Below are 26282 nucleotides of genomic sequence, written 5' to 3' on the forward strand. Positions count from 1 at the left end.
ATTGGGGAGTTTCATCACAACGTGACAACAGTACTGACAACAGTACTGTTCAGCATAAAGTCTTTGCGCTTCCAATGCATTACCGTTAGCATACCCATATGTAAAATGCATATCTGCCATTTCTAAATTCGAATAGTTAACCATATTTTCGGTTTATTAACTAATATTTTGTACACAAAATCATGAAACTTGTGAAATAGTAAGAAACAGTAACAATAAGTGACATTGACATTTGTTTCTACGGATTCCATTGTAAAGAACAGGCCACTAGATCTTTCGGCAAAATACACTCGCGTTAAACAGCTCATCTTTTTAAAAATACATTACAATACATTTATTTTTTTTGTCATAAATCCTTAACTTTTCGAAGAAACTTGAAGAGATCAAAAAGTTAGTAAATTAATGGGGTTTTTTAGACATATTTTTTAAAAGGAAAAAATTTTATCGAAAAAAAAATTATAAGGAAAAATGTCATAGGGGTTGATTATTTCAACCCCTTACAAAAATAGTTCAGGGTTGAAAAAAATTCAAAAAGTGTAGTTTTATTGACAGATAATGTTCACCAAGTTTGGTTTCTTTAGCTTGATGTACATGGAAGATAAAAAAGAAAAACAATTTTTTTTTGTAATTTTAGGAGGGGCGTAACTTTTCAGGGAAGGGTTTTTTCAAAAAATTTTATACCAAAGACCCCTATTAATTTTCATCGGAGAATCGCCCCTTGAATTTTTTCGGTGTTATTTAGATACACCCTGTATAGAGCAGCCATATTCAACCCTCTTGCGGGTTTGGGGTTTACACAACATTATGGAGATTATTTTTTTAATTTTTAGTGCATTTTAATAAAAGCTTGTTTTTAAATTATTTATATTACTTTTCATTTAAACGACTGCAATTCTTCAGCCAGAACTTTGACAATTTGGGCGCCAAGGTCTTTTTTGAAACGATGGAATTTACAATTTCAATGTTTCTGGAGAAAAGAGACCGTTTTTTCAACGATCAATTTTTCCAGAAGTCTTAAGACCTCCGGTTAGGTCATCGGTGGATGTGGCGTGTCAGGAGCCGTTCCGTGGCGGCGGAGTGCCGGTGCCGGTGCAGTATGTACTTCCCGTGGCCTGGTAACTCGTTCTCTTTGTGAAACAAAAATAAGAGCCGAGATCTAGCAAACCGAGGCATTCTTCTTCCTCGTTAGAATTTTTGAGAGGTTTCTTCGGGACAGTGACCCAAAGCGTTTGCAATCGGTCGTCTCAGTTCGAGAATATTCGCCGCGATTCCGAGGTCAAGCCAAGTCACTTACCCCAGTGGTACAGAAAGGAGAGCTCCACTCGTCAGCGGCTTGGAAATTTTCGCCGAAGACTCGGAGATTAAACAGAGCGTGGCCCACAAACGAGAATCGCGATGATTCCTTCGCGCCGCTGAGGCCACGGCCAGCCGAAGACCCCGGAAAAAAGGCACCGACGACTGGCATTGAACTCTTGCCGGCGCGCGGATATTCGGCACCCACCGGTGGAGGACTATATGGCCAATCTCGAGGAGTTGCGCGCTCCATTTTTTCCGCGGCCCCGATTCACCTCGACTAAATTCACTTGTTGACCGGCCGCGCTCAATTTCGATTTGGGCGATCGCGATCATCTCGGTACGGAACGAATCTGCCGGTAAATAATAAAACTGAAACGCAGTCGGAGTTATTAGAACAGAAAAATCGTTCTCGCCGAATGGGATAGACTCGGGTGGCGTGCCTACTTAATGGGTGTAACTAAATAAGTGTAAAACATTTAAGGGGGTGATTCCTCATCGAAAAAAGATAGGATCTTTCATATAAAGAAACTTCATTGGAGCATCCCTTGTTAAGATACAGCCCCTTAAAGGGGGTACATAAAATTTGTTTAACAATTTTTTTCACAAGCACTAAACAAGTTACAATATTGAAATTAACCTGACATTTTCTACTACCAAAAAGACACTTAGCCAGTAATTTATTTGGTTTACCCCATGGTTGTAAGGGGTGGAAAACGCAACCCCTAAAATTTATTTCCAACGTAACTTTTTGTCTTATTATTTGTTTACCATTTAAAAATTTATTTCCGATAGCCTGTTTCATTCTAAAAAAAAATGTCTCTTGAATTTTTTGCCCAAATTAAACCAGTTCGCAGCAAAAAATTATTTTACGAACAAGATACATATCGCCATAAAACGAAAATACGAAACTAATTTATCTAGTAGGCCGCCATTAGCGATACTGACAATTAAATTGGAATCAAGCTGTCAGTTTGTAAATTTTTGAAATTGAAGTAATACTAATTGTGTATTGTTCTGTTCTTAATTTGTTACTTTAATAATTCACTTGTTATTAAAATGGCATACACAAATGAGGAAATGGCTGATATGCATTACGTTTACGGTCTGTCGCAGGGGAATGGGTTAGAAGCTTCTACAAGATATGCTGAAATGTATCCTCAACGGCAGCATCCTTCACATAGAATATTTGTCTGACTTCATCAACGATTACGTGAATATGGTTCATTCAACAAAAGAACGCAGGATTGTGGTCGCCATCGAGAAGTAAGAACACCACAGCTTGAGGCAGCAGTACTTAATTTGATAGAAGAACAACCTACTACCAGTACTAGAAAGATTGCTTTCCAGCTAAATGTTGATCATATGACGGTATTTCGAATTTTAAAGGAACATCTCTTATACCCTTACCATCTGCAACGAGTACAGGCACTGTTACCGCGAGACTTTCCGAACCGTCTTGAATTTTGCAATTGGATGCTGGAAATGATTAGAAGAAATCGTGACTTTCTGAAGACGATCGAATTCACAGACGAATGTAGTTTTTCTCGGGACAAGATTATTAATTTTCATAATTACCACATATGGGCTGATGAAAACCATCACGCTATTGTCGAAACTAACCATCAAGAACAGTTTTCTCTTAAGGTGTGGGTCGGAGTTATTGGGGATTATTTAATTGGGCCTCATTTTCTACCTCCTCGATTAAATGGTGAGGCATACGTTCAATTTTTAAGAAAAGTGCATCCCCCCGTACTGCTGGAGGAAGTTCCTTTGGGCGTCAGAAGGGATATGGTTTTTATGCATGATGGGGCTCCCGCCCATTTTAGTCAAGTAGCACGTCAGCATTTAACTGAAACATATGCAAATCAGTGGATAGGTCGAGGAGGACCACAGAATTGGCCCGCTCGATCCCCGGATCTCAATCCTCTGGATTTGTCTACTTGGGGCCATTTGCAGCATTTGGTTTATCGTACTCCTGTTCGCGATGTAGAGGACTTAAGAAACCGCATTATCGATGCGTGCAGGGTAATTAGAGAGACTCCAGGAATATTTGAGCGAATACGTGGCTCAATGCGCCGACGTCTAGACGCATGCGTAATGTCTGAAGGTAGACATATTGAACATTTACTATGATTTCTACATGTTGTATGTTTTGTTATTATTAAATTAGTTTTGATTATTCCCCTTTAATCATTTAATGCAGGTAGTAACTACAAAATAACAGTAAATCCAGTCCGCATTTATGACGATGTATCTCTGTAGTTGTTCGTAAAATAATTTTTTACTGCGAACTGGTTTAATTTGGGCAAAAAATTCAAGAGACATTTTTTTTTAGAATGAAACAGGCTATCGGAAATAATTTTTTAAATGGTAAAAAAATAATAAGACAAAAAATTACGTTGGAAATAAATTTTAGGGGTTGCGTTTTCCACCCCTTACTACCATGGGGTAAACCAAATAAATTACTGGCTAAGTGTCTTTTTGGTAGTAGAAAATGTCAGGTTAATTTCAATATTGTAACTTGTTTAGTGCTTGTGAAAAAAATTGTTAAACAAATTTTATGTACCCCCTTTAAGGGGCTGTATCTTAACAAGGGATGCTCCAATGAAGTTTCTTTATATGAAAGATCCTATCTTTTTTTCGATGAGGAATCACCCCCTTAAATGTTTTACACTTATTTAGTTACACTCTGTATTGCATCCAGCTATGTTCAACTGAAAACTCCTCAACAAATCGGGAAAAAACAATAAAAATTCAAGAGACTCGAAATAAAAAGTAAAAAAATAAAATAATCTATTTTAACACATTTTCTTAAATTAGCAGAGCTCAAACAAAAATTAAAAATGGTAAATATAAATAATAATTTAAAACAACAAAAATAAACAATGAGTAGAGTTCTTTTTAATTCAGTATAGTATATAGTATATAGTATAAAAACGTTTTATTTTACTTTCTAGTAGTTCCGGATATTATGACATCATCAGGGACCAAGCTCATCAGATCAGTTTGATCAATTTATAAAATTTTTTGTAAATTTTTCTAAAGCCGTCTGTCTAGGTATATTAATTTCTTTGTTAAAATTATCAAAAGATAAAGGTAAGGAAAAAAGTCTATGAATACAGGGTGTAAGCAGTTTTACTGCCATTACTTCAGCATCATAAATTAACAAAAAAGTTGTATATAACAGTAAGATTAACATTGTTCAAAATGCAAGGAGTATTAATATTGGGGAGTGACAACAGCGCTTAACCTAACGCTACACAGCTGATGCATACCACGTGTGCATGTGGCAGACTTGTCCCACGGAAAAATTGTAAACAACTATTATTGTGAAACATTTAGTAAATTTCAAGACAATTGTTTTCCAGTTTGTAAATAAATAAAAAAATATTCTAGAACATACTTTTGGTAGGGTGTAAATATTAAAAACCAGAAAAACTTAAAATTTTCATAGAATTTTATGAACCTATCAGGAAAATATCAGGGAATTTCTCTAAATATAATGGAATTTTTTAAAATTGCAATTGCAATCGTAAAAATGTTTTTTTAAATTTTGGTTGAAAAAAATAATGTAATTTTATCCGAAACCAAAAATCTCGCAGTATATTTAGGTGACAAACGCAAATTACCAGAAGAATTTTTTCAAAATCCACGAATAAAATTGTTTCCCATTTGGTGCAAATTTTATAGCGGGCATTGCACAATTTCTTGAATATTAATACTTTATTTAATATTTTCCAACATTAAAGCTACCCTAATACACTTTTACAGTCAGCTTTTAATATTTTTAGTGTTAAATGATATGAACTTATGACTTCCTTAGGAATAAGATTATGGTTTTTATAAACTTATACGTCAAAAAATCTGTACGATTAATTTCTTAAGGCAAAATATTAAGCATTTTATCGTTGTGAAAATATTAATATTTGTATTTTTTTATTGTGATGTAAAATAAGACCGATTTTCAAAAAACAAAATTTAATTTGTTTATAAAAACACTACAAATTTAATTTTAACAAATGTGATGTAGAAAAATTGTATGCCTACGTTGCGAATCCAGTTGTACCGCTTCAGAATTAAAAAATGAAAATATTAACATCTTAAGTTTTGTGTCAAAAGGTCACGGCTCACCTTTGCGTGATTTACATGCTTCTGACTGGACGGTTTTTAATAATTTATAAATCTTTCCCGGTACGTAAGAGGTCAAGCAGAAACGACGCAAATCCTCAAATTTCAAAGAAGAGCGAATGCAGTTATCACCATTACAGCTATTATTGAAATGACCAACAAGGTGCCTCAATATCAACCAAACTAAATTTTCCATGGGTACAAACTTTCCAAACAATGGATAGGTAGGCAGGTAGATATCTAACAAAGTTTTTAAACCAATGATTATTTAGGACTTTTCATGATGACACTATATTTAAAACTGTATTCCTATTAAAAAGTTCTTATAGTGAGTTTAAAAAAAATCGATAACTCAATGGAAGAGATCATTTTTTTACTGATTCGTATACATGCAGCGAACTGAAGTAGCTAGTCCAATTTCATGAAACAAACCTCTTCAAAGACTTTTCTAAAGTCATCTTAAATCATCACCTCAAATATTTTCACGTACCTACTCAAGTTATATTTATATTGTACATTTGATCAATTTTTTCTTCCCATTTAAATGCATATTCCTTTTGTTCTCCAAAATGCAATCGCCTTCTTTTTATTTACTGTATTTGCTGATGGTTAAATACATATTCTACTCATTAATAATATTATATTGTATTAGGAATTGTTTATTTCCCTTTCTAATATAATGTATTCTTAAAAAACGTTTTTGCTTCACTAATAAAGCTGAATTTCTTTACTACAGTTGCTTATGTTTTGTATATTTATGGATTAACAAGTAACATCGATTAAAATATTCCGTTTTGAGGCGAGCTCGACAAGAATCAATTTACGTACGTAGGTTTTCTTGATAGAGGCACATAGGCGGTTTTCCACTAAACGAACAAAACACAAACTTGTGTCGAACAAAACAGAATTGTAATGGCGTGTTTTGCGACAGTTGGAGTTTTGTTTTTCGGGTCCCGCTTCAAAAAGGCGGTTTTCCACTAAACGGACAAAACAAAAACAAAACACAAACTTGTGTCGAATAAAACAAAACTGTAACTTTTCGCAAACTTTTTGAAGACTGGCGTGTTTTGTGACACTTGGAGTTTTGTTTTTCGGGTCCCGCTCGATCAAAAGGTTTCGACGTGTTTTGAAATTCAAGTCTGTTTAGTGGAAACGGTCGTGTTGTGATCCAACCCAATATCCATGTTGGCTTTTCTTCTTCCCAAAAACAATATTTTAATCATTAATGAATTATAGCTATTAAAAAATATATATGTGTACGGTTAAAGTGTTTACTTGGCTAGGATACAAACTAACCAAGTAAACACTTTAACCGTACATATACCACGAACTCCATCGATGGATATCTGGGAAATCGCTCGAAGGATTTTTTTGAAATTGTGATGGCGTGATACGGACTGTGGAGCCTACCAAGCTAAAATATTTTCAAAGTCATCGTATTTCCGGTTATACCGGAAGTTGATACTAACTTTCTTATTTTAAATGGAACCGTCTGTATATTATTGCAAAAAAATTAGGGGTTTCCATATAAAAATTTCGAGTTTTCCACATATTCTGAACTTCATATTCGATAAATTTTTTTTGACCACCCTGTATAAAAACTGGAAAATTTTCATGTCAAATTCGATAAAGTAGGTCTTCCTCTACAAAATGTCCAATTTGCACAAAAAAATAAACCGAGAAAACTAAATTTTGCTGACAGTCTGCATCTGTCAATTTTTGTTTAAAAATCGAAATATTTCGGAAACGGTCAGTCCTAAGTATGGTTTGTGCTATATGTTTTCAACTTAAAAATGGATGATGTTTTCAAAAATGCAATACCACCGTATAACACCATCAAAATTTCAAAAAAATCCTTAGAGCAGTTTCCCAGATATCCATCGATGGAGTTCGAGGTGGGACACTCTGTAGACACACTTTTTTTCAAGGACTTCAGCCATAACCAGCCATAACTAAGAATAAAAAAATATTCTCTAAACATGTTGGCTGGTTATTGGAAAAATGTGTTCTGACTTCCTCGCGACAACCAGTGAAAAAGGACTGAAAACAAAAACAAAACTCAAACAAAATGTATGATAGAAACAAGAGTTTTGGAACACGTTGGCTGATTTTCATCTTATAGTGGAAAGTTTGCTAGCATTATTTCTTTAGATACAGAAAGGTTGAAACTGGTAACTAATATCTTATATCTGCTGTTTGGTAGACTACAGAAAAGTGAAGGTATAAAAAGCACCCAGCTTAATAACCATCTCTCGCTGTCGAATCAGATGCGTAGGGTTTTTCGTTACACAATGGCAATTACAATATCTTCATGGGTGTTATTATCAGGGGGCCCGACACATGCCAAGCGCGTCGCGAGCCTGGTACGGTCTATTGCGGTTTTTCGGCAACTTCCGGGGTAAAATAACCACCTACTAAAAAATCGCGCCACACACACACACACGACCGTTATCTCAAATGTCTGGTTTTAGTCGAGATGTGCTTGCCACGTGTCCCGGGTCCTCACATAATGAAAAAAAAAAATTATAACAGCACCCACCCCCGGAATAATGAATATTATTAAGGATTTTACAGTTAGGCTCGTGCGTGGTGCGTGGGTTATTATTTCCTTATTTTTCCGCTATACATTTCGCCTTGTAAATCGATGCCAGGTACTTCTTATTTATTACATAGTACTCTGTAAGCACGTTTGGAAAATAACAATACGACACTTTCGAAGTTTCCGGTTAGGGTTATTGACTGGTTATTTGTCGTAGCGGACGGGTATACTGACCTAACGGGTAAAAAAGAGATACTAATGGTGAGGGACATTCATTGGTGAGGAATATATTACTCGATATATTCGTCATCTCTTTTCGGGGAACCGATATATGTGTTAAAATGTTATAAAAACAAAGGTCGTCGACCCGCGTCTGTCATAATTTTATTATGCGTCCCTGTTATTTAATTGTTTATTAACAATTATGTTGTAACTGAAATGTACACAATTTTACGTGTTTGTAAGTGCACCGATACGGATAATGATACTGATATTGACTACTTTCTTCCAAAAGTTTAGTTCTTTAGTTCACTAGTTTGGTGGTTATCAATTTTGGGAAATAATAATATATACAGGGTGTCCTAGAAATGAACGCCAAATTTTTTTTAACATAATACAGATTTTTATAAATTTCACACAACTAATTTGCGATTCTCTAGAATTTAGGCTGGCAAAAAAAAATCTAAGACAGTGAACCGCACCATGAAATATTTGTATACATTATTTACATATTTCTTGAATTTTTCAAAACATTTAGGTATTAGATAAAAGTTGTTTTCGATGAGTTTAAATAGGTGTTAAAATTTTGATAGTTGCTTCTGGGACACTGTATGCTAAACATATTATATAACAATAAATTTTTGCTATTTTCAAAAAACTAAAGCTTAAACCAATATATTTCTCTCAGTTTCATTTTTTTTCCAGATCCTTTTAGAACGATCGATATAACTCATTTAGAGGGAAAAAAAAATTGTTACCTGGACGTTTGTCAGTGGAAATGGTAGAGGGACTTATAACAAACGAAAAAAAAAATGCGTGAGCAGGGGTGGCGGAGGGTTAATTTGGGGTGTTGAAAATTTGTGAAAATCGTATCATTGGGATTTCTGGCGAAAGTTGACGTCAAACAAAAAAGTATCCAATACAAAAGTTGTAGATCATGCAAACATCTACAACTTTCGCAGAAGACACTTTTTAAGATAACCTCAAAATTTCCGAGAAAAATGCCAAAAACCTTTTCTTACTTATGTTTCGTTTTTTATTTCTCATTTGCGCAAAAATAATTTTTAATTTTGACGAAACTTAGTAAAAGTATACCTTTCTGTGTCTTAAATAACAGCAAATATTTTTAGATAAAAAAATCAAGAAGTTTCCGAGATATTCATTCTGAAACACTTTTTTAAATTCTACTTAGAAAAATCAACGTACAGAGTTCTGCCGGTGATTATTTTATTCGTCTTGACATATAGATACTTTTTGATGAAATAAAAAAATCTGTAATCAAAGTTCAGACATGCTCAAAAATGCAAAAAAAAATAAAAAATGACTAGCAACAATGAATTTTTCAGTAATGTTGATAATTTGTTTAAATTTAAAAAATTTAAAAATTAATTACACCATTCAATTGTACGGAAAATATACAAAAAAAAAAAAAACTTGTCTCATTGTTTGACCCAAAGCTTTATTTTTGTACAGTATTGCTATAAACATAAGTCGAATAGTGAATAAATAAAATAAATAATACATTTTTTTCCATAGGATCGATTAGTGTACATATATATACCTAACAATATGCCGTTTAGAAAGTTGTAAAATTCCGGGTATTTCCGGAGATATCCGGAAAAACCCGAAAGTTTGCAAAATTGTTGAATTTTTTTCTAATTGAATGGTGTAATCAGTTTTTGAATTTTTTTTTAATGTAAACAAATTATAAACAATTACTGAAAAATTAATTGCTGCAAGTAATTTTTTTTTTGCATTTTTGAGCATGCTTTTGAACTTGATTACAGATTTCTTTATTTCACCAAAAAGTATGTCAAAACGAAAAAAAAATTATTACCGGCAGAACTCTGTACGATGATGTTCCTTACTAGATTTTTTTTTTGAAAAAAAATGTTTCAGACCGGAAAAAATGAATATCTCGGAAACTTGTTGATTTTTTTTTCTAAAAAAATTTATGGTTATTTAAGACACAGTAAGGTATACATTCTCCAAGATTCGTCAAAATTAAGTTATTTTTGCGGAAATGAGAAATAAAAAACGAAAAATCAGAAAAAACCTGTTTTTCGCATTTTTCTCGGAAATTTTGATGTTATCGTAAAAAGTAACCTCTACAAAAGTTGTAGATTTTTGCATGATCTACAACTTTTGTATTGGATACTTTTCCATTTACGTCAACTTTCGCCAGAAATGCCAATGATACAATTTTTCAAAACTTTTCAACCCTCCGCTACCCCTGCTCACGCATTTATTTTTTTTTATGTTTATTATAAGCTCTTTTACCATTTCCACTTATAAAAGTCCAGGTAACAATTTTTTTTCTCCAAGTGTAATTTAGTTGAACTATTTAGCAAAATTTACCAAAAGAAATAATTTTCTGAATTACCATCATTCTTCCATTTTACCGTACAACCATTTACAAATCGATATTATCTTACCAAAAACTTACTATGGGAATGTAGGTAAAAAAGTTGGTACCGACTTTGAAAATATTAAAAAAAAAACATTGTCAGCAGATGATGTTATGTTACTATATTTTCATATACAGAATTGACCAATAGTTTATTGAACTTTTGTGTTAATTTTAACCAAAGAACGCCCTGTAGAAGATTTTACTATCACCTTTATCCCTTCTTTCGCGAGAGGAAAAGTTTTGGGTTAAAACTCCTGAATTTATGTCCAAAAAAATGAGACGACGATTCTGTCGTATAAATTACTCCTGATGATCTACAATATGCAGAAATGAAGCAAAGTTATCTCAAAATTCTTTGACTTTTCACATGATTTAAGAAGTATTCTTCTGATACCATCATTGCTGGCAGTTACATTCAGTATTCGAGCTCTCCTTTGGTTAAATATTTCAGCTTTATTTATTTGGAAAAATGATCATAAGAACCCGTACAACTAGTTGTGGAAGTTTTTCCGGTTTCGCTCAACAGGGCTAATAAATATTCAGCATTTGGTCAAGCTAGAAAATTCCTTTGTGGTTTTAATTTTAAATATAACTTCTCAAAAAAAATCCAGTGTTTAAAGTACGAATTGTTGATTCTTTTTTTTATTGGTAGGTAACCCCAAGTAATGCGTCCACGAAGCGTGACCTTCTTTAGGGAACTTTGTGGTGTAAACATTTAACGACACTTTACAATCGGATGGACACGCTTAAATGGGTGCCAAGGCGAAAATCAGGTAGAAATTACGGCCCTAAGTGTTCGCCGAATAGTTTTACGGGGCCATCAACCTTGAATAGGTCAATGATTGTGTTGAAAATATTGGACTATAAAGTCTTTTTACCAAAATTAAGTTTGTTTACCCCTTTTGCTTGTATAGAGAATGCATTTTTCATCGTGTTCGATGAATTAATCATAATTTAGATACCATTTAACATGTTTTCTAATTCCAAATTGTCGGCCAGATATTTATTCTATATATAGATGATGAAATGGCTGCCCGATGCAAAGCCCAGACTTCGGAACAGTTCATGGCCATTGCTTCTAAGATTTAACAAGTTGTGTTGCAATCGCTTGTTTCAAAACAGTTAATTCTCAACAACTGTTTCTTCTGTGGAAAATTTGGAAAGGTACAGAAAATTCCAGAGGCATCATTCACTTAAAGTCATGTTTTACTGATAAATGCTTTTACGTCGGTTTTGATGTAGCGTTACTGGTGGTTTCCTTTCATGATAAATAAATAAAATAATCGCATTATTCGGATAAAGTTGAAATTTTCTCGATTTTACTGCCAGTTCAATTAGATTTTCAGCGTTATTAATACGCAGCAATTACTTTGTTCCAAATGGTCGCTCGCTGAAAAAAGCTTGACCTGCGTTTAATGTTATTGACATTAATGAATGGATTGATAAATATGTATGTAGTTAGTAAGGTTGGAAAGGTACCGTTCTATTAATAGCATTATTTTTAGACTAATTATTTAATTCATTTCGTCAGTCTCCTAATAACCAATAAATTTATTTGACGTTTCGATAAGTTCAGGCGTTTTCATCTGCACATTTACTATACAGGGTGATTCACAAATGGTGACCAAAAATGAAATTTTAAAGAGGAGTCTTTCCTATAAAGTTTTTATCTAGTAGGCCAGGAAAAATAAGTTAGGAAACGACCATCTCGCGACTTTTTGTTTCGGCAAGCTGAATTTATCACTATAGATGCTAAATATTATGTATAATAACATATTAGTTTCCACAGACATAAAAATGGGGGGAAGATTGTTTACGGGGTGGTTAATTGTATAATTTTTACGTAAATTCAAGTTTTTCGCTTATAACTTTTTTCCGTTCATTTCCACGAGAAAACAGTAAAGTACTTTTTTTTCGTCTTCAAAAGACCTACAAAAACTAGCCCTCGAGCGTCAAAAAATATTGATTAGATCAAAAGTTATAAAAAGAAGAAGTTTATTTATGACTTTTGAATTAAACATTTATAAACTGCGTTACCAGAACGTTTTGGCATCGTATCCTCTCATTCCTTATCACTGTCTAATAACTCACACGAAATCTGGAATCGGTAAGTTGAATAGTTTACAAGTTAGGGCCTTATAAACAAATTAACTAATTATTAGTCTGGCTGGACGATCCCGTGAATCTTCCACAATCGCACTGATTTTTTTCAAGGTAGATTTCATAACAATAGGTTGAAATCTATCATTTTTTTTTAATTTTAATTTGCCATCTGGATTTCTTTTTTATTTTTTAGCCTTAGTTGCAAAATGAAATATACGACGCACGAGCGTGATATAGTTATATATTATTACATATTCGGAAAGCTTATGAAAAAAGTTTAAGTTAAAAAAAAAATTGTCAAGATTCGTTGAAAAACAACGAAGTTAGAGACTGTCAAAGTTGACGACCGATTGTTAAACAAATTAGGTTGGTAGCGGCAAAAAAATATTGTCATTACCGGCAACCCGAGTACTTTCCCAGATAAAAATATTTTATTTGTGGAAGTATGTTAAGTGCATAAGAAATATTGTCAAAAGTCAGTGGGCCGCTTGATTTTCGGCGAGCCGTGGCGTGGCGGAAGGGTGGGGGAAGCGAACGACAGCGAGTCCGAAGAAAATGACGATAATATTCATAGTCCTGTCGTTAAATAAGAGAAATTCGCTTGAAAATAATATATTTGACGTTGTTTTTTAACGAATGCTGATTTTCGAGTAAAAACCAACTGAAAAGACATTTACTTAAATGACATGACATGTCTAATCATTCGGTTATTTATTCGAATATAGAAATTAATAACACTAGTCATCATTTTAATGATTTTATTTGAGTAAATGCTCAAAAACACCTCCATTTCCACGAAAACAGACGCGACATCTTTTTAGTAACGAAACTGTAATTTGTTCGAAATTTATTGCTGCTTGAATTTTAAGAAAAACATTATTTATTCTTTCTTCCAACTGCTCAGAATGTCAATGTTGCTATTGCAGCGTACTATGTAATTTTAAACCGCATTTTATTCGAATATCGAGGTGTGTTTTCAATTCGTTTTTTAAGGTTTTTTCAAAAAACAGTAGTGATTTGTACAAAATTGAAAGACGATTCCGAAAATATCATGGTTGTTACCGTAAAGCAGTGGCGTACTAATTTATTTAGAAAAATATGCCGCCGATACCCTGTATCTCCGCCACTGGACCATGTAAATTTTAGAAAAAGCCCTAAAATTTTGAACAATGTTTACATAAATACGTGCCCAATTTCTAATTATTTCACTTACTAGTTTTTGAATTATTTTAAAAAATTAAAATTATTTTTTGTTGTTTAACACCCTGTATCTTTTTAACGAAGCGTCCTAGATAAAAACTTTATAGGAAATACTCCCATTAAAATTCACCAAATAATACGAGGTTTCATTTTTGGTCACCATTTGTGAATCACCCTGTGTATACGTGTTTTCTATTTCAAATTTATTCGTTATTCGTTTTAAATTTAGCTTTTTTAATAAATATTACCAATTTCCTTTTTAATATTCAATGAAAGTTAAAATGAAAGTATAATGATCAAAGATAAATACTTAAAAAAAGAACGCACTAATATTTGGATTTGTTTTGAACACGTCTAGTGATGTTATAAATAATCATAGTACCGAAAAAATTTCAAGACTGCTCTTGTTAGTCTTATAATTAATTAAGTTAATTTGAATTTAAAACTACGCATTACGACGGTAAACACTGTTTCTGGGACCAGTTTTTTTGCGCGATTACGTAAACCTTAAACTTTTGTCATTGAGGTAACCTAGATCGCATAAACTCGAAGCGGTTTGGAGAACAGAATTTCGGGAAAAAACGCTGGCAAAAAGTGTTTACCATTTTGATGAGACTTTCAACGTCAGTGGCCTGTTACTTTTCTGACCCGACGATGCAAAAGTCGGGTAAATTAAAAGTGATTCGAGGTATTGGTAACGCTTATAAGAGTTCTAACAAAAAATGACTTAACTGTAAAATTCGGTATAGGTACAACAAACAGCAGATTATTAAGGTTTTAAAAACTTTATTGTATCTCGAAGGAAATAGATCGCCCGTTCTTGACCTTGACGTTGAAGCCCCACAAAATATAATTAAGATAAAAATACAAGTTACAAGACCAAAGTACAGTTAGTAATACCGCCATCAAAAATAATTTCATAACGCCTAGAAATCGTTTGAGAAATGCAATTCGCCTTGAAATTCCCGAAAGTCTAGGATTTGTCATGGTTCAAAGAAATATTCACTGGAAATTTCAGTTGCCGAATCCAATTAAAAGTATATACTGGTCCTGTGGTAGTCCTGAAATGTCCTCAGAAAGTTACTGTTCCGACCGCCTATTGAAGTCTCTCAATTAGTTTCACCCGAAATTCTAGAAACTCTAAACGACAGCCACCAAATTGTGTTTAAAATTTTCGTTCATTTGTGGTAGGTATATCTCAACAAAAAAATAAATATCTGGTTTTCATGGGGGCGATAATTGCCGACCATAAAACCATTTGCTGGGACAGAGAGAAGGTCAAACGTAATTATTGCACCCTTATTAAGTCATTATAGATTTGGGGGTTGCTTTCGAGGAAGGTACGGTTTGTTACGGCCTTAGAAGGAAAGGGTCTTCATATTGGTCAAGGAGCTTCATAATTTGTGGAAGGCTATAAATATTATTAAAGCATGAATTCTTGGACTGAAATTGGTTGAGGTTTCAACAACTTTTTGGAATTCGCAACGTGAAGTGAAGAAAATACAGGATTTTACGCAACACAAAAAAAATAAAATATTTGTGCTTAATTACGTTTTATGAATTTAAAGTTAGAATGTGTTTACGTAACGACTTCTATTTATGTGTTTTTCTCTATAAAGAGGTCATTATATTATTAAACAAATGTGTTTGCTAGACACCTGCTGACAGAGTGCTTTCAGCCAAACAATATATTATATTTCAATACAGTCGCGGTGGAGTTCTAGAAAAGCAGGCTAAGCAAAGGAACAACAATATTTTTAGATAAACGATATTTACAAAACGCAGATTACGAAAAATTACACAAAAGTAGTTTCTAACTTTATCAATGTAGGTATTTTAGAACCAGTTATTCTAAGACTATGATATTAATTTAAAAACTTTAAAAAATGTATGTAGGATAACTAAAATATGATGCCAAACTGCATTCAAAGAGTCATCACTGAAGATGCCGACAGTGAAGGACGGCGAAACGTTTTGAAGTATTGGATGTGACCAATTGCAGGTACAGAGGGTTAGAAAAAATTTTCAACAAATATACAGGGTGGTCAAGATTTTAATAGACAACAAAAAATAACATCGCTTTGCTCTATGAACATAGGCGCAGAAAACCATCGTTTATGAGATACAGGGCGTTGAAATTATCAAAAATAAAACATTTTTTGTTAATATCTGGAATACCGCTTCATCAAATTTATCCAAATTTGGTACACATTTTTTTTTTCGAATATTTCTCCTAGTTCTGTATACACACAGTTCAAATTCAAAAACCAGTGGCGGAGAAACAATGACATCGTTTCCTTATATAAAGTAAAACTTTTATGCCACTGAATTAATTGGTAATATGTATACATTTTACAACTCGTAAACCATTCACTTTTCGATAAAAATAAAATAATGTTTTTTCATCCGGAATATTTCAGACCATTATAAAATGTATTCATATTACCAATTAATTCAGTGGCGTAGAAGTTTTACTTTAAATAAGAAAACGACATCCTTGTTTCTCCGCCACTGGTATTTGAATGTGGACTATGTGCATACAAAATTTGGGGAAATATTTGAAAAAAAAATGTGTACCAAATTTGGATAAATTTGATAAAGCTGTTTTCCAGATATTTAAAAAAAATGTTTTATTTTTGTTAATTTCAACGCCCTGTATCTCATAAACGGTGGATTTCTGCGCCTATGTCATTAGAACAATGTAAATTTAATTTTTGTTGTTCAGTAGTTTTCTGAAGTTTGTCTATTAAAATCTGGACCACCCTGTATTTATACATTTTGACGTTACATATCGCGAAAATCAAAAATGTCATTGATTTGCTTAAAACTGTATCTATCATTATACCAAATATGAAAAAGTTTAAGACATATATACTAAAATTTGGGAGTTAATAAAAAATATAGGTAGGTATATACTATAATATTTATAATAATATTATGTTTTATAAATTTATATTTTATTATATGATTTTATCAATACGTACTTATTTTAATATCCTCTCAACAACAAATATTAAATATTATTTTTTAAATAAATGTAAATTTCAAATGACTGATTCTAATTCTTTAAATTTAATACTATTCAAATTAATAATAATAAAAATATTTTTTTTATATATAGAGAACATGAAATCAAATATCTTTTCTCAAGGGCGGTTCAGAATTTGATAAAAATAAAATTTCAGTGTTCTTAACAAATATAAACAATATATTACTTTTATATGTAATACATCAAATCAATCATTATTTAAATTTCTTGGAAAATTAAATTATTTATTAACTAGACTATATTAACAAAAATGTGGTTTCTCAAATAAAGCAATATGATTAAAAAAATTTAGAAATAATTACCAAATTTTGTTAATTCTTTATATTCTATATTTTATCTAATTTAAATGTTAAAACAAAATTTTTATATAACTAATAGTGACGTCTACTACCACTAACGTTTATTTGACTTTTATACTTTTATTATTATTCTATTTTGACGTTTTAATCAAATGTTTATTCACTTACGAATTCTGTTAAGTTCTTTATGTTATGCAAACATTATATTCCACTGGTCTTATAGTTTTTCTATATTCTGGTTCATTCCTTTACTTGAATTCGAGTCCGTGTCTTCTTGTTTTCCTTTTCTCTTATTAAAACTGCCAAATCTTGATTATATTATAATGTTATATTTATTTCTATTTTCTATTTGGGAAAGTATTTGGCTGAGGATATATATATATTGATTCTCGCTAATTAATTTGTATTTTTTCCTTCCAATTATCTTAATTTTTATGTCAGATTATTATGACATCTCAGTACACCTCTCCTTTTTTTAATCCCAAACCGTTGCCATATAAAATTTTTATATAGTGTCCTACTTTAATTCTTTCACATGTCTTGCTATTCACATCTTTTTAAATTTTGTATCACTTTCCTGTGTTCATACACGATTTATCTTATCTAAATTTTACATAATTTATTATTATTATTTTTTTACAATATTTCTATATCTAATAACAATATCTGTTTTACTTTGATTTTCCAAATGTTAAAATAAATCATTCTAATTATTTCTCAATTTTAAATCAAAATCATTTGAAATTCCTTATTTATTTCAATACATATACTCTAACTGGGAAGCAATAGATTTTAGCGATAATCTTATATTTTTTTTATTTTTAATTGCTATAGTGTCCCGCAAAGGTTGAAAACAATACACAGTATTTTTGGATTTTCGAAAGTAATTAAAATGCTTTCTGCTAATTTCTTCGCAAGCTATGTAAATTATCGAGATCGAAAAAGAATACCTTTTTGTACTTTTAAGATTTTCTTTCAGAACAATGACTTATTTTTCAGAAAATGTCAGACTTCTTTTTTTTTATAAAAAATTCAAGTACTCTTGTATCTCTACCACTGTGACTTACTAAGAAAATATTGTTTTATGTATTTGCATATTTTTAATTTATTTTTATTTATTAATTAATGAAAGTAATTATTTCATTGTTAATTAGGTCCGCAATATCGCCACAGTCCCTCTCGACATTATTTAACGGCGATTTAAAAATTGTTTACGGTCAAACAAAATATGCGGTCAGAGATTTACGTGTTAGATTAGGCAGTGGGACTTTTTTGCTCACCTTCACCGAGTCGTTGTTTTTCCGTCTCTACTGCCGTTGTATCATTAGAAGAATTGCGATTCGCCGGATGATATTTTGGACGTCACGTTTTTATCAAAACACAATCATCGGAATTTTACGGTTTAACGACTCCTCAAAGCAAGCAAACAACTTTCGATGGCGTCAGAAATACAAATAAAACCAAATAAAACATTTTAATTCGCACCGATGTTACGTCTAATCAAAACTAAAAGTATGAAATGTAAACAGGGAATATCTGGTGCGTGTCAGATTTGTTTTTCAGAAATTCTGGTAAAGCGAGAAACAACAACATTTTTTAAACGTTGCGCATCGAGCTTACTTGAACCGACTTATCAAAATGTTTGCAGAAAATTTAAAAATGCCGAGGAAAGCTAAATATGAATATAAAAGCTTTACTAGTTGCTATGTCGAGGCGTTGAATGAGCTTCAATGACAAAGTGCCAGCCCTGGGCCTGTTTAAGTGTTAAATAACTGCAAGTAACTGTTGTGAACTTGACTTATGTCAAGTGCTTAAGAATATAATAAATCAAAGCAAATAACGTGGTCATTCAACTCGACTGAGGCTACGAAGATAGCTGTGGTTCCTCCCACAATCATTATGCAACTGCTACGCTGTTATTCTGGGCAAGGAAAACTCCGTACAGGGACGTCCCTCGGAAAAATTTATTGTAGGGTACAGAAAAATATTTAATACTAAATAATATTTCTTTTCTTAGGTATTGGGTTCTGGTGTGATAGTCGGTTAAAAACGGATAAAAGAAACAGCAGCGATTTCTTTCTTCACGTTTCGTTCCTGATCAGCAACTTTTTCAAAAGGCTTTTATTGTTAAAATTGTTATAGTTATTTAAACAAAAACCTAAACAACCATTTTCCGTAAAAAAATTTTTTAAAACAATGCATCAGCATTCGTACAATGAAACAATTTTTTTGAACTGATGCATTGTTTTTAAAAAAATTTTTTACGGAAAATGGTTGTTTACGTTTTATTTAAATAACTATAACAATTTTAACAATAAAAGCCTTTTGAAAAAATACCGATCAGGAACGAAACATCAAGAAAGAATTTGCTGCTATTTGTTTTATCCTTTTTTTAACCGACTATCACACCAGAACCCAATTTCCAAGAAAATAAATATTATTTAGTAGTAAACAAAAGGTTCAAGAAGATTTCCACGTTGAAAAATATTTACTTACATTTATTTAAAATGTTACTACTTGCTGGAATTCTATTTGTAATCACTTAATTGAGTTAAGCAATCTATTTAAGTAAAATGAATTAAAAATTAATGTATTTATTTTGTATTTGTTACCCAAACTGTTAAAATTAATAAGAGGCGTAATATTTAATTCCAATTATACCAAGTACAACTTATGCCATTAATGCTGCCAAAATATAATAAAATTTAAAATGATAATGCAGAAATAATCCCATTTGAATATAGTTCTAAACCATTATTTTGCTAAAAATACATCAACATAAAATTCTTTTTTATTAAACTAAAATGCACAAAATACTCGTTAAATGATGTATTCAACTCAAAAGGTGCTCAAAAAATTCTAAGCAAATTTTAGGATTGTCCTCCGATTGTAGAAAGATTACATTTTTTCGATTTGAGCCTCCCCTGAAAAAATATTGAAATCTCAAAATGGCCGAAAAAATTAGCTTTCATTTTTTTTTATAAAAGTTTTAGTTCATATTTGCTTAGCTTTTCCTATTGATAAAAAAAAATTGCAAAAATCATGTCAAAAATGATGATCGTTTTTGGTAACTGTTCTACTATGTGTACTTAATCAGCAAGGAAAAATAATTTATTTTTTTGCTCGTAAACCATTAAGTAAACGAAATGTAGTAATTAAAAGCTATATTTATTGGAATTGGCTAACGTAGAAAAAAGTTATGAGAGAAATAAAACCAAGGCGTGCTAATTTCTTTCATTCAAAGACATAAACCATTCAACTAGTTGTTAAGGTGTACCAAAATTTAAATTTCTAAATTTAATCGTTTTCGTGAAAAAAAAATTAAAGCTAATTTTTTCGGCCATTTTGAGTATTTTCTCAAGAGGGCTCAAATCAAAAAATATATAGGAAGTACCCCCCCCCCAAACCCCCCAAAATTACTTAAAATATTTGCACATTATGAAACACCCTGTATAATAAATATTACTATAGAAATAAGTAAACAATGGCAGTATGATATAGATGACTGAATTGTTGAGAATGCGAACAGAAAACACATCGCTAAGCCTAAACACATGCCGTATTGTGTGGATGGTGCATGTCGATAAATTGGAAAATATGTCTTCACTTGCCAAATATTCGCCAAAGCTATACAAAAAGCATGCCTTTAGACTATTTAACAAGTGGATGTTATCGGTATGTGGTAATTCGCTCACGAGACGGTAAACGTATCTGTATGTGCAAGTTTCATCTCTACGTTCGTAAAAAATGGCATGTACGCAGGTGGTTGGCATCAGCCTTATAGATTTGGATTGAAATTACTTATTTTCTCGTTCAAATATGTATCAGTTAGAAAATCCCATTAATTTTCGTAGAAGGCTATGGATTTGACATGTGAAAGACCATAGAAGGCTGTGACTTCCACATATTTTTTTCTGTCTTACTCCTAGGAAGCAACGAATGGAGCGATCTTGTAATTTCTCGCATACGCACGATTCCAAGTATCCCGAAAAATATTCAAATCGAATACGTCGGCTTTTCTATTAACTATACCACCGAAGAATTGGCCAGCTGAACCGTAGCATTCTAGGAAACAACTGCACTTTGAGAGCCTCGGGCGACGCGTACCACAGTACCATAATAGTACATCCATTCCGCGGCATGCTCTCCTAAATTCAGAACCAGTTCAAATGGCTGAAAAATCATGATTCACCCGAGGAGAAGAAAATACCACTATGCGTACCCGTGATTCATGAAAAAATAAATATTAATTCGAAGAAATACCGTAGAGCAGTTATTGGCTGCCATTGGTGACGTAATCATATATTCAAGGCATGGCCTGGGGTCGATGACTGCGTACAGCTAATTTTGCTTCAAAAACTTGACCACGGACAATTCTAGAAGCATTAGCAATAACTGGCGAGATAGCAATCGTATACGGATTTAATAACTGGAGCAGGATTTTTTTTATCTTCAGTAAAATATTGTGTATGAGATATGTACATGCCTTTTAACTAAAAGTTAATGATCATAGAACCGGCACTGATACAAAAAAATCGTCCGCGAAATTAAACGATAGTATGTACAGGGTGTTTCAGGATTAAGTCGACAAACTTTAAGGAGATATTCCTCATAAAAAAATAAGAAAAAATCAAGTATAATTTTTTTTACAGAGATGCATCATTTTCGAAATATAGTGCGTTAAAAATAAAAAAAAATTTAAATAACAAATGAAGAAGGCTATTTAAGCCAAATTTGGCATGACACATCTTATAAGATACCATTTTTCCATAGAAGTAGAAGTCCCGGCAAGCAACCAGTGGCGGAGTTATGTGGACTCAGACTCATTAAATTATAAAAAAAATTAATACTGAAAATAAAAAATGATGCTGTTTTTAGATAGAACAGTGTGTTATTGACAAAAGTGTACTCTTATAGTTTCATGGCAAAATTGATTTTTCGGGAGGGTGCTTCTGGATTCTGTCGATAAACTTTAGGAAGACGTTCCTCATAGAACCTAAAAAAATATAGTACCTATTAAAATTGGTCATAGTCTCGAGTATGTGTGGGTCAAATAAGCCTTTTTGTCTCCCCTTCCCTTGGGTTTAACCAATAGTTCACCGGACTTGACACTGATGGATTATTTCGTTTGGGGTGCTCTTAAACAAAAAGTCTACGAGGTGCCAGTTGATACCCTAGATCCCTAGAAGATCTAAGACAGAGAATAGTCCAAGCGTGTCGAGAATTAACTCCAATTCAGTGTCGATCGGCTACTACCTCCATAATTAGAAGATGTCGTGCTTGTCTACAGTCCGGAGGCGTCCATTTTGAACAAAATATTTTTTAAATCATTTCAATTTACAAATAAATTTTCATGTATTTTTTGCCATCTTATTTTATTTAAAAGTACACAACACAAGTAAATGAAGTGACTACAAACCACCTGAAAAAATTTAGTAGTATTGCAAGGGTCGTTACGTCGTCACATTAGATGTTAGGTACTTAAATATTTCTATTGTTTTCATAATTTTTTTCCAAAAAAAAACACCCTATATCTCAAAAACGAAGCATCTCCTAAATAATTTTAATACTATTGGATAAACCCAAGGGAAGGAGAGGCAAAAAGGCTTATTTGACTCACACACACTCGAGACCAAGACCAATTTTAATAGGTACTATATTTTTTTAGGTTTTATGAGGAACGTCTTCCTAAAGTTTATCGACAGAATTCAGAAGCACCTTCCGAAAAATCAATTTTGCCATGAAACTATAAGAGTTAGGAAAAAGTGAATGTACACTTTTTGTCAATAACAAACTGTTCTATCTAAAAACACCATCATTTTTTATTTTCAGTAGGGCCGTATTATTTTCTTTTATAATTTAATGAATCTGAGTCCCCATAACTCCGCCACTGGTTGCTGGACGGACTTCTACTTCTATGGAAAAATGGTATCTTATAAGAAGATGTGTCATGCCAAATTTGGCTTAAATAGCCTTCTTCATTCAGAAGTTATTTAAAAAATTCGAATTTTTTTAAAATTTTTAACTCCCTCTATTTCGAAAATGAAGCGTCTCGAGAAAAAAAATTATACTTGATTTTTTCTTATTTTTTTTATGAAGAATATCTCCTTAAAGTTTGGCGACTTAATCCTGAAATACCCTGTATATAGAAGGAAGCTGTTAATTAAAACACAGTGAAGGATTTATGCTGTTTTTTTTTAATCTATTAAAGACACTGATAACCCACAAACGCAACAGATGTGTGTATCTATAAAGGCCTTTCAGAAAAATGTAAATCTCTAAACTGTACTCTTAAGTGTCGAATATCTATGTTTTCGGGAATCCTTAGACCTGCATCTGGTAAATTTATTTTTAAACCTTCATTAACAGTAAACTTGGCGATTAATTTTGACCATCTCTTTAAGTAACTGGAGGCGTTAAAGCCGATGGGACCGCGTTCCGAGCACAAAGTGGAATGATCTCATCGCGCTGAATCGAATAATTCTTATGAATTTCCGATGAACTCGTTGTAGAGTGCATTCCTCCGAGGACGCCGGTCATTATGGGGCAACGATGGCCTCCATCTAGTTGATGGCATTCGCGGAGCGCGCTACATAGCCTCGAAAACATTTCAGAGAACCGTATACCCGAGGATTGTTTCCAGAAAAGGCTACAATTTATATAATTTGTTCGGTTGAAACTACAGAGAAACGCGAAGGAGTAGATATGTATATTTTTAAAAGGAAACAGTTATTTTTGTCGTTAACATTTAGATGTGTTTACAATTCTTCAGGTAAACAGTAAAAATTCTTGTTAAAAGTGTATTTTGGACAATTTCGAACTAAATTTGCAAATTTAAATGTTTGTTTTAAATTCATGCGGCAAAGCCGTTCCATGAATATCCGTTGAAAAATTCTAGAAGTGACTCATGGATATGTCTGAGTCATCAGATAATGATTAATATTGTTGTTGTTATTAATATCGTTTATATGGTTAAAATATGTTAATGTTCTAATTTAATGTGAATTTTTAATTTCAAAAATAATTTACTTGTGTTACCATCACCTTAAATTTACTGCATTTCATTTAAAAGAGAGTCTGAGTATTAATAAGTTGTAGACAGCACTTCTAGGATCAACAAAACATGAAGCTGTTGCAATATCAGGACAAAATTGAACACAAAAAAGACAGCTGCCTTAGGGCCAAAAGTTTACTTATCATTAGACTAAAGGAAACTTCAAATTCAGTCTTAATGAGTGCCTAACAAACGATATACGGCCGCTCAGGACCAGATTTATTCAAACGTTTCGTCATTCATGTGAAAGTCACGTGTATTTGCTTCTGTTAAACATTACCTCCAAGTGTACTCAGCTTAACCGTCAGATATGAATAGAATTTATTACATAAATAAATTCCTTTCTCCGATAAACAAATAATTAGGTTGTTAGCACGGAATATGGTGTAATTAGTGTGTTATAAAATTATATTGTACCAATTTAATTTAATTGATTGAAATGTGGAGTGAGAAAAAATGATTTAAGTGACTCCTTTTCTATCTCCGGAGTTTCAAATTTTAGGTATGTTTCGAGAAATATTGCGTCAGGATGTCTGGAAATTGTGAAGGAAATATTTCGTAAAAATAGTACTCCTACCATATTTTTTCGACAATTCGGTACGGTAGTTACACAACCTCAATAATATTTTCCTTATAACTTTTTTTTTGGTCTGACCCCCTAAGATCCTCCTTTGCGTCACTGTTTTGGGATATCCCCAGAAACATTTAAAATTTATCTACTTTCCATTACAAACAAAGCAGAATTTACGTTATAAAACAGTAAGTATTAAAATCTGTCAAATCATCTTTGATTAATTTATAAAAGGTGGCTCTAATGCGATATTGTACTAAAATATTAAATAACGTTTTCCATATCGTTAATTTTTTTGTAGAAAACAGGAAAACAGTTCTGAAGGAATTTCTAGTTACCGCGAGAGATTTAAAACTTTGATGATCTTTTGTTCGTAGGTGTACTTTGTTACCAATAATAAGTGTAACAATGAAGAAATTCTTTTAACCAGAAAATACGTTATCGGTAAAAAAATTAACTTGAAAAATATTTATTCAAATATATTTTACGAGATACATTTTGTTGGAATAAACCTCAATAAGTGTGAAAATAACATATTGGTTGTTTTTTTAAATCAAATTTGAATATGAATGCAAACTAAAAAACAGGCCTTAAAAAGAAATTGTTATTTCGTAAGTCCGATGTTTCTAATTTCTGAACAACACAGTCTTGATCATTCTGGGTATTAATTTCTATTAAACATTTTCTAATGGTTACTTTTTCTAAACTATATTAATGTTATAATGTTTATATTAGCAAACATAGTGCCTAGATTTACAAATGTTTATTTCGGTTTTCCGAAACTTCCACGACTAAATTTCGAACTCAACATTGGTTGAAATAATATCTTCATTCAAATACATTCGGCAAAAAAATTAAAGCAGAAAAATGTCTAATTTTTCTTAGTTACTTATGAAAGGGTGTAATTTCGTGAATAATGGTCGTATCGAGAAAAAAAGAAGAATCTTGAAAAAAAATTAAAAATAAAAAAATTCAATTTTGAAAAATATCAAATTTTTCCTAAAAAAAAATGCGTTACCTGTTTTACAATTTTACATTGAATATTTCAAATCGAAAAAAAAATTTTTTTCGAAATTAAAAAAAAATTAGAAAATTTATATTTTTCGAAATCGATCGAAATTAAAAAAAAAATGAAGCTAATGAATCAGGTTAAATAACCCTGGCATCGATTAAGCAGTTTTGAAAAAAAATTGTTAAATTTTTACCTTGCATTATTTCTTATGATTGCGCCGAATGATGCTCAAAAAAAATTTTCATCTTAAGATTTCAAAACCAGAATCTTCAAGCTTCAAGATTCTTCTTTTTTTCGATACGACCATTATTCATAAAGTCTCTCAAAAATAATTAAAAAAAACTGGAAATTTTCTGCTCCTTTCATTTTTTTGCCGAGTTTAGTAAGAATGAGCTCAGAAGT

The 26282-nt window shown here is 32.0% G+C and overlaps 1 protein-coding gene across 1 annotated transcript in view; it reads right to left on the reverse strand.

Moving 5' to 3' along the window:
• Positions 1-26282, reverse strand: part of LOC108904060 (ecdysone-inducible protein E75) — a 198874-nt gene that overhangs the window by 28966 nt on the left and 143626 nt on the right. The window lies entirely within an intron of this gene.

This window comes from Anoplophora glabripennis, unplaced genomic scaffold, assembly GCF_000390285.2.
Source record: "Anoplophora glabripennis isolate ALB-LARVAE unplaced genomic scaffold, Agla_2.0 scaffold14, whole genome shotgun sequence".
Lineage (NCBI taxonomy): Eukaryota > Metazoa > Arthropoda > Insecta > Coleoptera > Cerambycidae > Anoplophora > Anoplophora glabripennis.